This window comes from Leptonychotes weddellii, chromosome 6 (assembly GCF_054177405.1).
Source record: "Leptonychotes weddellii isolate Sample4059 chromosome 6, ASM5417740v2, whole genome shotgun sequence".
Classification (NCBI taxonomy): Eukaryota; Metazoa; Chordata; class Mammalia; order Carnivora; family Phocidae; genus Leptonychotes; species Leptonychotes weddellii.
Window position 1 is genome coordinate 98,119,808 of NC_138374.1, and position 13,579 is coordinate 98,133,386.

A 13,579-nucleotide genomic window follows, 5' to 3' on the forward strand; every position below is an offset into this window, starting at 1 on the left:
TACGTGTGTGTATGTGCTCATTACCACCTCAGCAGAGAAGACTCAAGGCATAGTTCCACAGAACAGTGAGTGGACTTTGGTTAGGAGTCTCCCACAGTGAAAGAAGCAGCATCTGGCCGCGGACATCAGTGCCCTCAGCTTGGACCCCGAGGGACCGTGCCCGTGCAGACATCAGCAGTGGCTCAGAGGGGCCTCTGCCTGGCACCCACGGAGAGGGTATAAGGGTGTAAGGGTCCGGCAGCAGATCCCACAGGAAGCCAGAGCGGGGTGGGTGAAGGGTAGAGGGACTGGTAGTGGCCATTGGTAGTGCTGGACTGTGTTCAAAGTCACCTGCCAGATATCTTTGGAAATCCCCCAAATAGCTCAGGAGCCTCAATATGAGGGGTGTGTGTGGGGGGGGGCAGAGGTTCTCCTCCCACATAGCACATAGAAGCAGAGAAATTCATTCATCATCATTTGGGTAAACAGTAAACAGGTATTGACTTTTTTAAATTTAAGAATAAATACTAGGATGTAATTTATGTGAATTCTAAACTATTTGTTTAATGAAAATTATTTAAAGACAGCCTGTAAAATAACTTCTGAGCCTAGGATTATTCATGGAAACCTAGTAGGCATTCTCAAGAAAAAAATGGAATCAGTTTGTTGCTCTTAGATTCATTAATAGAGTTTACAACTAAATGTTGTTTTTTGTTTTTTTTTTTAAGATTTTATTTATGTATTTGACAGAGATAGAGAGAGAGCACAAGTAGACAGAGTGGCAGGCAGAGGGAGACGGAGAAGCAGGTTCTCCGCTGAGCAGGGAGCCCGAGGTGGGGCTTGATCCCAGGACCCTGGGATCATGACCTGAGCTGAAGGCAGCCACTTAACTGACTGAGCCACCCAGGCACCCCTAAATGTTTTTTCTTAACCTAAAACAATAAAATATGTCTTTCCTCATCCTGGTGTCTGTGAAAAGCTGTACCCAGATTGCATTAAGAAATCAAGGAGAGGGGCGCCTGGGTGGCTCAGCTGCTTACTCGTTGGACTCCTGATTTCAGCTCAGGTCATGATCTCAAGGTCATGAGATGGAGCCCTGTGTCGGGCTCCACGCTCAGTGGGGAGTCTGCTTAGGATTCTCTCTCCCCCCTCCCCTTACCCCTTCCCCAGAATGAGACACGTGCTCTCTCTCTCAAATAAGTAAATAAATCTTAATTAAAAAAAGAAAAGAAAAAAGAAATCCAGGAGATCTGTTCAGAGGCTTTGGGACCCTCTGTCCCAAACAGAGATTCGGGATTTGCACGTGCTGTTGACATTCACTGAGCAACTATTATGAGTACCAGGCATGGACCAAGACCTTTAGAAATGGACTCTCTAATTTAATTCTTTGAAAGCTCATATGAGGATTATATGGAAGCTACTTCTCTCCTGAGCAGATATGTCCCTTCTCTAGGCCAAATGATAAAAATGTCCATTTTACTTTCATGTAAATGCCAAATACATCACTGTTGTTTTCTTTCTGATAACCAAAGTAATAGTTTCCTTCCAGAAAATAAATCACTTGTTACCCTCCCGGGTGCCACTAACAACTTGGAATATTTCCTATGTTCGTTTTACATCTCTTTGTTTCTCTCTCTTTTCTTCACTCTGCTGTTTTTTTGTTTTTAAGATTTTATTTATTTAAGAGAGAGAGCGAGAGAGAGCACAAGCAAGATGAAGGGCAGAGGGAGCAGACTCCCCACTGAACAGGGAGCACAATGTGGGACTCGATCCCAGGACCCTGGGATCATGACTTGAACCGAAGGCAGATGCTCAACCGACTGAGCCACCCAGGTGCCCCACTCTCTCTGCTGTTTATCTGCAAAATTGGAATTATGTAAATAAACAGTCTTTGAACAAATGGTTTTTAATGGCTTTTAATATTTCATTATAGAACCATTAACCATTAAGTAACCCTAAGGGAAATATTAGGAATTTAGGTTATTTCCAGATTTCCACCATTACAAATAATGTTGTGATAACTATCTTTATACATATCTTTGGCTTCCTTCCCTTCTTAGAATAATAATTTGATCAACTTGAACCATGAGCGTCTTCATGGCTCAAAAAATTGTCATCCAGAAAGGTTGTTAACAATTTACACCCCCAGCGGAAAACACCCACTTGACCTTTGCTTGAACTGGCAGCATGATTTTAAAAACACATACAAGCACAAAATGGCACAAAAACTGTCAATTTCCTAGACAAAAAAATTTGTGTTACTGTTTTCTTAAATCTGCCTTTTTTTTTTTTTTTTGGCCAATAATAAGGTCAATATCACTTCTGCCCCTTCTGTGTATACTGTTTTCTTTCTTTTTTTTTGCAGACCACATATTTATGTCCTTTGTCCATTTAAAAATAACTGGATTGTTAGAAATATCCTTATTGTCTGATAAAAACACTTTTTTTTTTTTAAAGATTTTTAAAAAAATTTTTTTATTCATGAGAGGCAGAGAGAGAGAGAGGCAGAGGCAGAGGGAGAAACAGGCTCCCTGCCGAGCAGGGAGCCTGATACAGAACTTGATCCCAGGACCCCGGGATTGTGAACTGAGCCTAAGGCAGATGCTTACCCATCTGAGCCACCAGGTGCCCTAAAAACACTTTCTATGTTAAAGATATTAAATCTTTTTTTTGGTAATATTTGTTGCAAATATTTTTTTAGTCCATGGTATTTACCTTTTTAAATGTTTACTTTACTTTTTGACCTAAGGAATTTCAAATTTGAATATATTAGACAGGATTCATCTCTGCCCTGCCGAGAGACCCTTTCTGTCCAATTCATATCCCTTTTTTCAGAGAATTTGTTCCTGCCCAGAAAGCAGTAGACACAGGCTGTTTAATTGAGCTCAGATTCCTGGTCCTTCCAGAATCCAGGGTGGCTTCTCTGCCTCACCCCAGGAAGGCCCAGCCCAGTCCCTGCCCTGGTGTTAATCTGAGATCTTTCTCTGGTCAACCTTCCATTTATGTGTGGTATTTTGAGTTAGTTTAGTTCCTCAAACTCATAATCTTTACTAAAACATGATGAAATAAAAAGAATTCTTTCCCTTGTGGTTTCTTCCACTGCTTTTGTATTTCAAAATCCTTCCCCCTCCCACTATTGGTTAAGTATTCACCTATATCTTTCTCCTAGATTTTAAAAGAATCATCTAAAAAAACCCACATGGTTCTCTAGTTCCCGAGTTTATTCTGGTATGTGGTTTGCTGAATAATCTATTTCCTCCCCCACAGGTTTTTTGTATTTCAATGATTATAAATTGGTGTCTGTGTGTCTTTGTGTGTATTTCAATGCACTGTTTTAATTACTGTAGCTTTATTATATATTTTAATATTTGAAATAGCATGTTCCTTTTCATCACTTTTTAAAAATTTTCACAGCTACCCTGTCCAATACTATTTTGTTATCAGAAGATATCTTTTGGGGGGCTTTGGAGTAGGGGAAATGAGGAGATGTTTGTCAAAGGGGTCAAATTCTCAGTTATAAGATAAATACATTCTAGGGATCTAAATGTATAGTATGTGGACTATGGTTAATAACAGTGTATTGTACACTTGAAATTTGCTAAGGGAGTAGATCTTAAGTGTTCTCACTACAAAAGAAAAAGGTATCTGTGTGAGGTAAAGGATGTGTTAATTAACTTGATTCTGGAAATTATTTCACAATGTATTAAATCACACTGTACACCCTAAATATATACAAATTTTGTCAATTATACCTTAATAAAGTTATACCTTAATAAAGCTGGAAAAAGAGAGAGGGAGAGTGTGGGGAGGGGCAGCAAAGGGAGAGGGGGAGAAATCTTAAGCAGGCTCCACACCCAGCACAGACCCCATCACAGGGCTCGATCTCACCACCCTGAGGTCATGACCTGAGCTGTAATCAAGAGCTGGATGCTCAACCGACTGAGCCACCCAGGTCGCCCCATCTTTTTCTTTCATAACGTCACTAACTGGCTATCTCAAGCTTTTGAAAGTCAGTTACAGTTTAACCAAGTCTAGTAAGTCTGTCTTTATAAAACCAGAAGAGAACTTACTTCTGGAAGGCCAGATCTAGTTACTGGCTCAGCAGTCCTGCCAGATTAAATCAATAAGGCAGCTACAAGAAATTTTGCAAATATGCTGTGGGCAGCATTAGAATTTGCCTTTTTTTAAATTGGGTGAAGAAAACTGGGTAGTTCACAAAATTAAAACAAATTAATTTACTTCCCTTCCAAAAGCTTTTTGTTTGTTTGTTTTTAAATAGACATTAACATTACAATCTGGTCTAGTACGATATGCTTTCCTTGATATTGAGATCTTTCTAATTTTTAGGCATTTATTTCTATTTGTTTTTTACAACAACATATAATAGTTATTGGTACTTCAAGGGAAAATATCCATGAACATCTCTAATCAACTACTATATTTTGTCTTTCACTATAGTTCTGAAGGCATTTTCTATATATGATTAGGTCTTTTCAGTGACTTTTATGTTTATTTAAAATTACATGAAATACATGTAATACATGAAGATAAGTAGGAAAATTAGTCATTTGGAGACTTTACTGATAAATTTTTCATTAAAAAGAGAAGGGATGGGGGCCCTGGGTGGCTCAGTCGGGTAAGTATCTGACTCTAGTTGCCTGTGTTTGTAATTAGCGTGTTGTTTCCTACGTGCCTTAGCTCCTTCTCCAAAGGAAGGCACCCTAAACACTGACACTAACCAGAAGTCTAAATTTTAGTGAAAATAAAGATCTAATTTTTTTTTTCTCATTCAAGTTCACGGGCTCCCAGAATTCTGTCCACAGCCTTAGTTAGGAACTGCCTAAGTACTGGATGCAGATTGCATGTACATGCTGCACAAACTGCCATAATGAACTGGTGATGAGCGTGAGTCAAACAAATAAAGACGGGTCAGTTCCAGGGTCGGGCACTCTACAGTGACGGTTCACTTGCTCTCTCAGGGACAATTTAACGCGCCCACCCTCCCCACCTAGAGTGGGTCTGTGTGTGCACGTCTGCATGTCTGAGTGTGCGTCAGAGGTGGGAGATGAATTACCACACTTCTGAAAGGCACCTTTTTAACCTGCCTGACCAGTGCCGGGCACCTGCTGACCCTCTGTCCTTCAGAGCATGCAATGGAGGTACCACCAGGAGGTGATGGCTGGTCTTTGGGAAACAGACCCTGTTAGGTTGCCTGAAGGAGGGGTGAAGCGAGGAGCAAGGAGGTGAGGCCCAGCAGAGAATAACGGCCTTCCCAAAGCAGTAGCAACCTCCAGCCGTGGTCCGGAGGGGCAGGGACCACCAGGATGAGGCAGCAGAAACAGGTGTCTGTTTCCAGTCACGTGACTCACCCACCTTGCAGCTGCACACTCTGATGCCTTAGGTCAACATTTCAGATTGTTATGAATGTCAAACACTCCTTTCTGAGAAATTCTTGTCTGATATTCACCCACATCATCTTCCTAGAGAACAGCATATTCATTTTGATTGTTCTTCTCATAAATGATAAGGTATGTTCATTTAACCTATTCAAGTTTTTAAATTAATTGAAGATGTGAGTTAAAATTTTAAATACCTGAAATGCTGCCAAAAGAAAATAGACAAACACATTTGGCTTTATTTCCTTGACTTTGTATGTGGGAAAGAACATTCCGCTGTGTGCATTTGTATGTGTGTACATGTGTGCCAGTCATGGGGAAAAGAACAGAGCTTCTTTATGATTTTCTAGATTTCCTCCCTGTGGTTCTCAGAAACTGTTTTCCTTACAGCAAGCCCAAGAACTTGTTTTGAGCATGCATGCCATTTGCAGTTTTTCTAAGAGAGAAAGACATAAGTTTATATGTATCCTTAATTGGCAAGAAAGTAGGATCATAATTAGAAATGTAAATGAACAAAGACTGATTACACTTGACAAAAAGGAGGCAGAATAATTCAGTCCCTATATAAATGAAAATTTGAATGGTACTAAAAAAAAAAAAAAAAAAGAATGATACTCCAATTCAAATTCCTTAGCTTGGCCTTCAAGGCTATCCTCCATCTGGGCCTACTGACTTGTACAAGAAGAGCCTGCCCTGTTTGGTCTGGAGGTTTTCAGCCACTCTGGTTTCATCTCAGCCCACCTTTGCCCTCCCTCTCCTTCTCTAGTCTCAGTTCCTGGAACATCCTAGGCTCTGTCCTATTTTGGGGACTCTTAAACAGTTTTCTCTGCCTGGAAGACTCTTGATGGTCTTCCCCACCATCCTTCCTCCATTGTTTAGTTAATACCTACTTATTCTTCCGGTCTTATCTCAGGCCTGCCTAGATCCTCCAGGTCAGACAGGCTCCCAGAGCCTGTGGATTTGGTTGGGCAGGAGGTGCTCTAAATAAGGGCTCCTAATCAAGGGGGGCGGGTAGGGAGGAAGGCTGCTCTGCTGGCCAAGTCATGTGCCCTGGGACTGGGCTGCATCTGCCTGGAGAAAGAGATTCCTTTGTGTGAACTAGAAAAAGCCTCCATCCACTTGCCAAACCATGTGCCCACTGTGTGCATCTACCTGGAGGGGCTACCTTTTAATTTGTCCACTTAGGGGGGATGGCTTTTTCTAATCTGCACAAAGGCACTGTCACTGGCCCTGCAAGTCTTCTTGCTTTACATCTGCAGGTAGACTCCTCATTCATGGCCCTGATCAGAGTCTGCAGTCATTGCTTCCTACGCTCAATTGGTTAGTGGCAGTTCTCCCACTAGACAGTAAGATCCACTTAGGGTAGGGACCGTGGGCTTTTGCTCCTGATTCTACTTCCAGTCTCTAATACAGTGTCTGGCATGGAGTAGGTGCTCGATGCATATTTGTGGAATGAATTAATAAAAAGGAGAGCCACAGAGATGCTGTAATGGAAGAAATACCCAGACTCGGGGACACAAGAGAGGTATCTAGCAAACATATTTACTCTTACTGAATAAATGAGGATTCAACAGATAATGAGACGTGGAAGCTGGCAGACCAAAAGACAGACTTCATAAAGCAGAATTTTCACTGAAGCATTTCACCCCAGGGCTAGAAACAAACATGCTGCTTCTGGAAGAAAGCAGAGTCAGGCCAGCAGTACCCCGAGAGCTTGCTTGGGAATCAAGGGAGTTTTAGACAGGACGGCAAGCTGGGAGGAACCCTAAGTGAGACAAAAATCTAATGACTCATGAGATTCCAGGTAGACCAGGCATCTTGGAACTTGCAAAATTTATTGAAACAAAAATTCTTGCCCAGTGGCTGAAGATGTGGAGGCAGAAAGCCTCTACGTACCACTCCGTCAATACACTGCACAGCAGGGCCATGGGCTGCAAATGAAAAGCAGAGTCCAGTGTAGGAACAGTTATGGCTCAGAAACTCCTGCAGTCCTCAGGGACTTGGAAAAGAGAGATCTGTGTGGTGCAGGACCTTGGTGCTGAGGGGGCAGGGCACGAGGACTGTTCAAGCAGACATCAGTGCCCCAATTCTAAATTTAAAAAAATTACTCATTAGGGAAATGGAGGGAGGGAAAAAGATGAAAGATAATCACTGGTAATAGTTTTTCATTCTAGCAAAAACATGTATGCTATACCAGATTACACGTATACTATTAAAAAAATCTATATATCGTTGTATACTACTTTCTCTACCTTAATTTTTTATTTCATAGTATATTTTAGGGATATTTTCATATCTGCACATATAGCTCTCATTCTACTTTTTTTTTTTTTCTTAGAGAGAGAGAGAATCTTAAGCAGAATCCCGCTGAGCACAGAGCCCAACAGGGGGCTCGATCTCACGACCCTGAGATCGTGAAGCTGAAATCAAGAGCGGGATGCTCAATTGACTGAGCGAACCAGGCAACCCAAGATTTTATTCTGTTTTAACACCTGGCACATATTCCACTGTAGGATGCATCGTGATTTATTTAACACAGAGATGGCCATTCAGGCTGGTAATACAGCTTGGGTTTTTGTTCATTTTAAAGTGGCCACACGTGGTTGGCAGCCTTCAAGAGGACCCCCAAGAATTTCTGCCTCCTGGCTGTCATATGGTACCCAGTTGTTCTCTGTGGCCCAGAATCTATGACAGAAATGATGGTCTAAGATTGGTTTATAAAAGATGGTGGCTTCTCTCTTGTGTGTTCCCTAGCTTGCTTGCTGGGTCCCTCTTGGTTCATACGCTCTGGGGGAAGCCAATAGCCATGTTATGAAGACACTCAGGCACCCTGAGGGGAGGCCCATGTGGTGAGGGAGTGCGGCCTCCCAACAACCGTAACAGTGAGCTCAGAAAAGAACTCCCCACTCCCACTGAGCCTTGAGATGACTGCCGCCCTGTCTCCAGTTTGATAGGAACCTCATGGGAGAGCATGAGCCAGACCCACCCAGCTAACCTGTCCCCCATTCCTGAACTCAGAAACCATGAGATGATGAATATCTGTCATTTTAAACTGGCTACGTTCTGTGGTAATGTGTTACATGGTAACAGATGACTCATTCATCACACACAGTAAAGTCCTAGCAAGTGGCCTACTAGACCAAAGGTATATGCATTAATAATTTTAAAAGATCCTGCCAAATTGTCTACCAAAGAGGTGGCAGCAATTTATAACCACACCAATAAAGCATAAGAATGTCGGTTTCCCTAAAGCCTCACCAGCACCAGAAACTATCAAACTTTAGCCATTGTGCTAAACTATTAAGTGAAAAATGGTGTCTGTTTGCTTTGATTTGTATTTTTTAATTTCAAAAGTTCTTTTGAACATATACCCTGCATCATCAGAAATGCAAGAGACAAGGTGCACTGTAGGGTTCCAAATGATTAATTACAAATGAGATACTGTGGGCCGCCGTGCCTCAACCTTCAAGCCACTATCTAATTATTTAAAATTTATATCAAATTATTAATTTTATAAAAGTAATAACCACTGGAGTTGAGTCTGGGAGTGGAAGTAAGCATCTAGTTCTAATTACTTTCTCGAAAATGCACAGAACATTAAGTAATTGTAACAAGAGGCATGACCCTGAATCTCAAGCTCGGAGCCCTAAATTAGAAGTGATCTAAATCTAAATATTAATTTTCTTTAGTGGTTCTGAACCAGAAGTTTAAAAACAAAAACTGAGTGAGTGAGTGGAATCAAATGGGAACTAAATGTCTGTATTTTTCAAAACTACTTAAATGAAACATCACGATAGTCTCAAATCAAATATAAACTCAACTGAATCTTATACGGCTTCAGTTGCTAGTGAGAATAAATGGTTTTGGAAAAATATCCTTTATCTTTTATAAAAAATTATCGAGGGGATTGGAATTCAGTGATATTGGAGAAAAGCAGAAATCCTGCTCTTCACTAGAGAAAAGCACCTGCAGTCATCACAGGTCTCCCGCTGCCACACCCCAGCTTCATGATAGTGAAAACAAAAGCATTTGGTTATTTAAAAAAAATAAACCTTAGGGAGGCCTGGGTGGCTCAGTCTGTTAAGCATCTGCCTTCGGCTCAGGTCATGATCCCAGGGTCCTGGGATCAAGTCCCACATTGGGATCCTTGCTCAGCAGGGAGCCTGCTTCTCCCTCTGCCTGCCATTACCTCTGCCTGTGCTCACACTTCCTCTCTCTCTTTCTCTCTCTCTGACAAATAAATAAAATCTTTAAAAAAATAAACCTTATCCTTTTGATAACATTTCACTAAATTATAAAATATATCAGTTTCCCCTGCCAGAAATCATAAAAAATATTTTTAGAACAACCAATCTACTTTTAACAATACAGTGGACATAGTGCACCAGGGAAATTCTAGAAAGCATTCCTAAATATCCAAGTATCTAGGGTTGAAAACCAAGACAAACTGGTTGCAGATGATATCAAATGATCACTTGAAGCACATAAATGAGCATGGTAGAAGGCTCTGTATGGTTATTAAACTAGTAACAGTGGACCCTTGAACAATGAGTTGGTTAGGGGCACTGACCCCCCATGCAGTTGAAAAATCCACATAGAACTTCTGACTCCTCCAAAACTTAACTACTAATAGCCTATTATTGCCCGGAAGCCTTGCCCATTACCTAAATAGTTGATTAATACATATTTTGTATGATGTATGTATTATATACTGTATTCTTACAATAAAGTAAGCTAGAGAAAATGTTATTAATAAAATCATAAGAGGAAATACATTTATAGTACTGTAGTATAGTTATCCCCCCAAAATCTGCATCGAAGTTCACAGTTCAAACCCATGTTGTTCGAGGGTCAACTATAGTTGACTTCTCACTTAGTACATGACAAGTAAATGACAATATAATTATCATTGTTGCTCCCCCAGGCTACACTGGCCGAAGGCAGTAAAAAAGAAGGATGTGGGTAAAAAAAAACAGGGTCTCCTCTCAGGGGACGCACTGGGACCCCCGTGTCTCCCCTCCCGTTTTCCTGGCAGAGAAACCCAGGGTGGACAACAGGGCACTAAACTTTTCTTGCCGCTCTGCCCTGCTCCAGAGATACCTCTAATGGGCAGCTTCTGCTCTATCTGGCCCTGACCTGGGTTGGTCTAACTGTTCCTGCCATTGTCCTGGGCTTGTGACAGGCTCTAGCCAGACCTCCCCAGGCACCAGCGTGCATGTATGTTCTTCCGGAGTGAGGGAGGGCACCCTCCCTAGTACTGGTGCAGCTGGGTCACTGAGCAATGTGAGACTGCACTTTCAGTGACCCCTGGCCCTCTTACTGGCTCCCACAGTAGGATGGAGGCCATGCTTGCGGCTCTCTGAGGTTTGGGTGAGAGGACATTTTAGTCATCCTACACAGTGTCTGTCATCCTCGAAAGCACTTCTGCCCATTCATGGTTGAAGAGAGCTTTGGATAAAGCCATGGAACTGCATCTCTCTCTTTCCTCCCCAGGATGCTGTGGCCATGGGAGGCAGGCAGTCTCTGAGCTCTGGCAGGAGCTCTGGGCCCATTTACCGTCAACTTGACTCTTGCTCACTAAAGGTCTGCTGGATCCTCGGGCAAACACAAAGATGATCACCCCTACCTTGTCATTGCTACATGCTCCACACATGGCATGCACCCTGAAGAGATTTTCTAATCATCTACCTTTGTATAAGCACTGTCTGTTACGGTACCCACAACCTCTACTAACTCTCCATGCAGAGGTGATAAAGGATTCTCCCACGTAGAAGTGTCTCATCCAGTAGCAGCTCAGAATTCTGACCTGCTTGTCAGGTATTCATCTATAACCTTCCTACAATAAAAACTAGTATTTTGCTAAAATATGTATTTCCTTTCTTTGAATCATCATTGATCCTATGATTTACCATTTTCAAGAGAATACTACTTTTGGGTGATTGGGTCATTCCAGCTACTGGAGCTAGACTGCCTGGGTTTGAATCCAGCTCTCGACTGGTTGCATGACCCTAAGTGCTTAACATTTCTTCATCTGTGAAGTAAGAATATTAAAAGCATCTCCGGGCGCCTGGGTGGCTCAGTTGGTTAAGCGACTGCCTTCGGCTCAGGTCATGATCCCAGGGTCCTGGGATCGAGTCCCACATTGGGCTCCCAGCTCAGCGGGGAGCCTGCCTCTCCCTCTGACCCTCTCCTCTCTCATGCTGTTTTTCTCTCACTCGCTCTCCAATAAATAAATAAATAAAATCTTTAAAAAAAAAAAAAAGCATCTCCATAGGTTTTTATTAGTATTAAATGAGTTAATGCACGTAAAAGGCTTAGAACCACGCCTGGCACAGTGTTTACTGTTGGTGTATCACATGAATTGCCTGTCTTATATCTCAGTATCCCCACATGGTGAGATCTGCAGGTGAGATCAGTTATCTAGCTGCAAGTGCCTAAGATGACGAGCCTCCCAACGTGTTGTGACAACAACCTGCTGACAAGCTAAAGACTGCATGCACCCTGTTTGGAGGAGGAATTTGCCTGAAAGCAAAAACAGGAGCACAGTTCAGGCAATTAATCACTCTCATCCCTCTGCTCCCAGAACATTCAGCTTCAGCAAATTCAGGAATTTCTACACTTAAGAAATTGTAAAAAGAGAGCTGGCCAAGCTGACATGCCAAAGCTGCCAGAAGTCACACAGAATGCTGTCACCTTCCCATTCAAGTTCAGGCGGTTCCGAATGAGCAGCTCTGCACATCAGCCTGTGATACCCTCTGGTTTCCAGCTTAGTAAGTGAAGACGCACACCTTGGCACACCTTTCCCAAAAGCCAACCAAGATCATGAACTTCCCATCTGGACAGCCAGATCTGCTCTGCTTATGCAAAAGAAGAAAGCCAGACACTGCTTTTCAAGTTTTAACTGAACAACATTATGAACAATTTTGGCTCTGTGGGCCCTCAACATCATCAGGGGACCATGATGTGATCTCTCAGTAAACATTTAAGGATCTGATATTCACTCCCCATCATTTCTGCTAGGACCTGAACACAAGATTTCTATCCTTATCCTGTCACCGGAAGACATCCAGACAGGTCACCTGTAAAGAGTCCTGGTCTCAGACCTAAAAAAGCGAAGTTACGATTCTGTCTTCTGGGATGGGGAAGAGCAGACCAGACACACAGGAGATCAAACAGATCGAGGCTGTTTCTTCTAATGATGATAGGAAGCATATTCACTTAGGATGATGCTCCAAGTTAATCTTTTTAGGATGTTTACTTAAAATAAGTAAAAAAACAAAAAAACCCAAAACAACAAACAAAAAAGCCCCTAGTATTTCAGGATGAGGGGAATCACACACTGGTTGGTGTCAAACAATGAGCAAGAAGCGTGATCTCCCTGCTCTTCTACATATGCACTTGGGCAAAATCAGCAAGGGACATAGGTCCTTCCCAGGATTCTCCCACACCACCCCCTCGGGGAGGCAGGATGCCACTGTGGATATAGATGGAGGCTCAGGGGGCCACACAACATGGGTTCAAATCTCAATTCCTTCACTTCCCACTAGGCTGGGCTTCAGGAGATTTCCTAGTTTTCTCTGTGCTTCGATTTTCTCATGCACAAGAGGACTGCTATGAAGACTGAGTGAGATAATTTATGTAGATCATTTAGAATACTTGGTAAATAGCATGCAATAAACGTTAGCTATTATTCACTTGCTTTGGAACTGACTTTTAATTAAATAAAATGACTCTTAAAAGTTGTTTTTACATTTACAAGTATACTTCGACACTTCTTTTAAATGCTTAAAAAATGATAAGCATTTCGAGAAAAAATTGGTGTGATAGCATTTACATTGTTTGTGGTAATACCATTCACAGGTTACAGATCAGAAAGTCACTGTTTCTGCTCCAAATTTCAGGACATCAGAACTATAGCATAATAAAAACTTTTTATAGCATAATAAAAACCTTTTCCAAATCTAGATTACAAGTTTCTATAACCCAAGATACTGAAGACTGTCAGACTCAAGGACATACTACAAGTCTGTCAATTTCTTTTAAAACCTTGGTGTGCCGTAAAAAACAAAAACAAAACCTTGGTGTATCTTATAGCCTAACAATTATGTTAAGATAAGAGTTTAGGGATTGGCTTACTGAAAATCCTGCTGCTAACTACCATGAAGAGACACAACTAAATTAAGCTAATAATTTGAGCACTAGCT

At 41.8% G+C, this 13,579-nt stretch overlaps 1 protein-coding gene and 1 long non-coding RNA gene across 7 annotated transcripts in view; both read right to left on the bottom strand.

Annotated features, from left to right (window-relative positions):
* The window catches only part of C6H1orf21 (chromosome 6 C1orf21 homolog), a 213,772-nt gene that overhangs the window by 54,757 nt on the left and 145,436 nt on the right, over positions 1-13,579 (bottom strand). The gene's annotated exons all lie outside the window — the stretch shown is intronic.
* LOC145722297 (uncharacterized) lies at positions 2,323-7,685 on the bottom strand. The gene is made up of 2 exons (XR_014146452.1): positions 6,528-7,685; positions 2,323-6,446 (listed from the first exon to the last, which is right to left on the bottom strand). It is a non-coding gene; the product is annotated as an uncharacterized LOC145722297 (long non-coding RNA).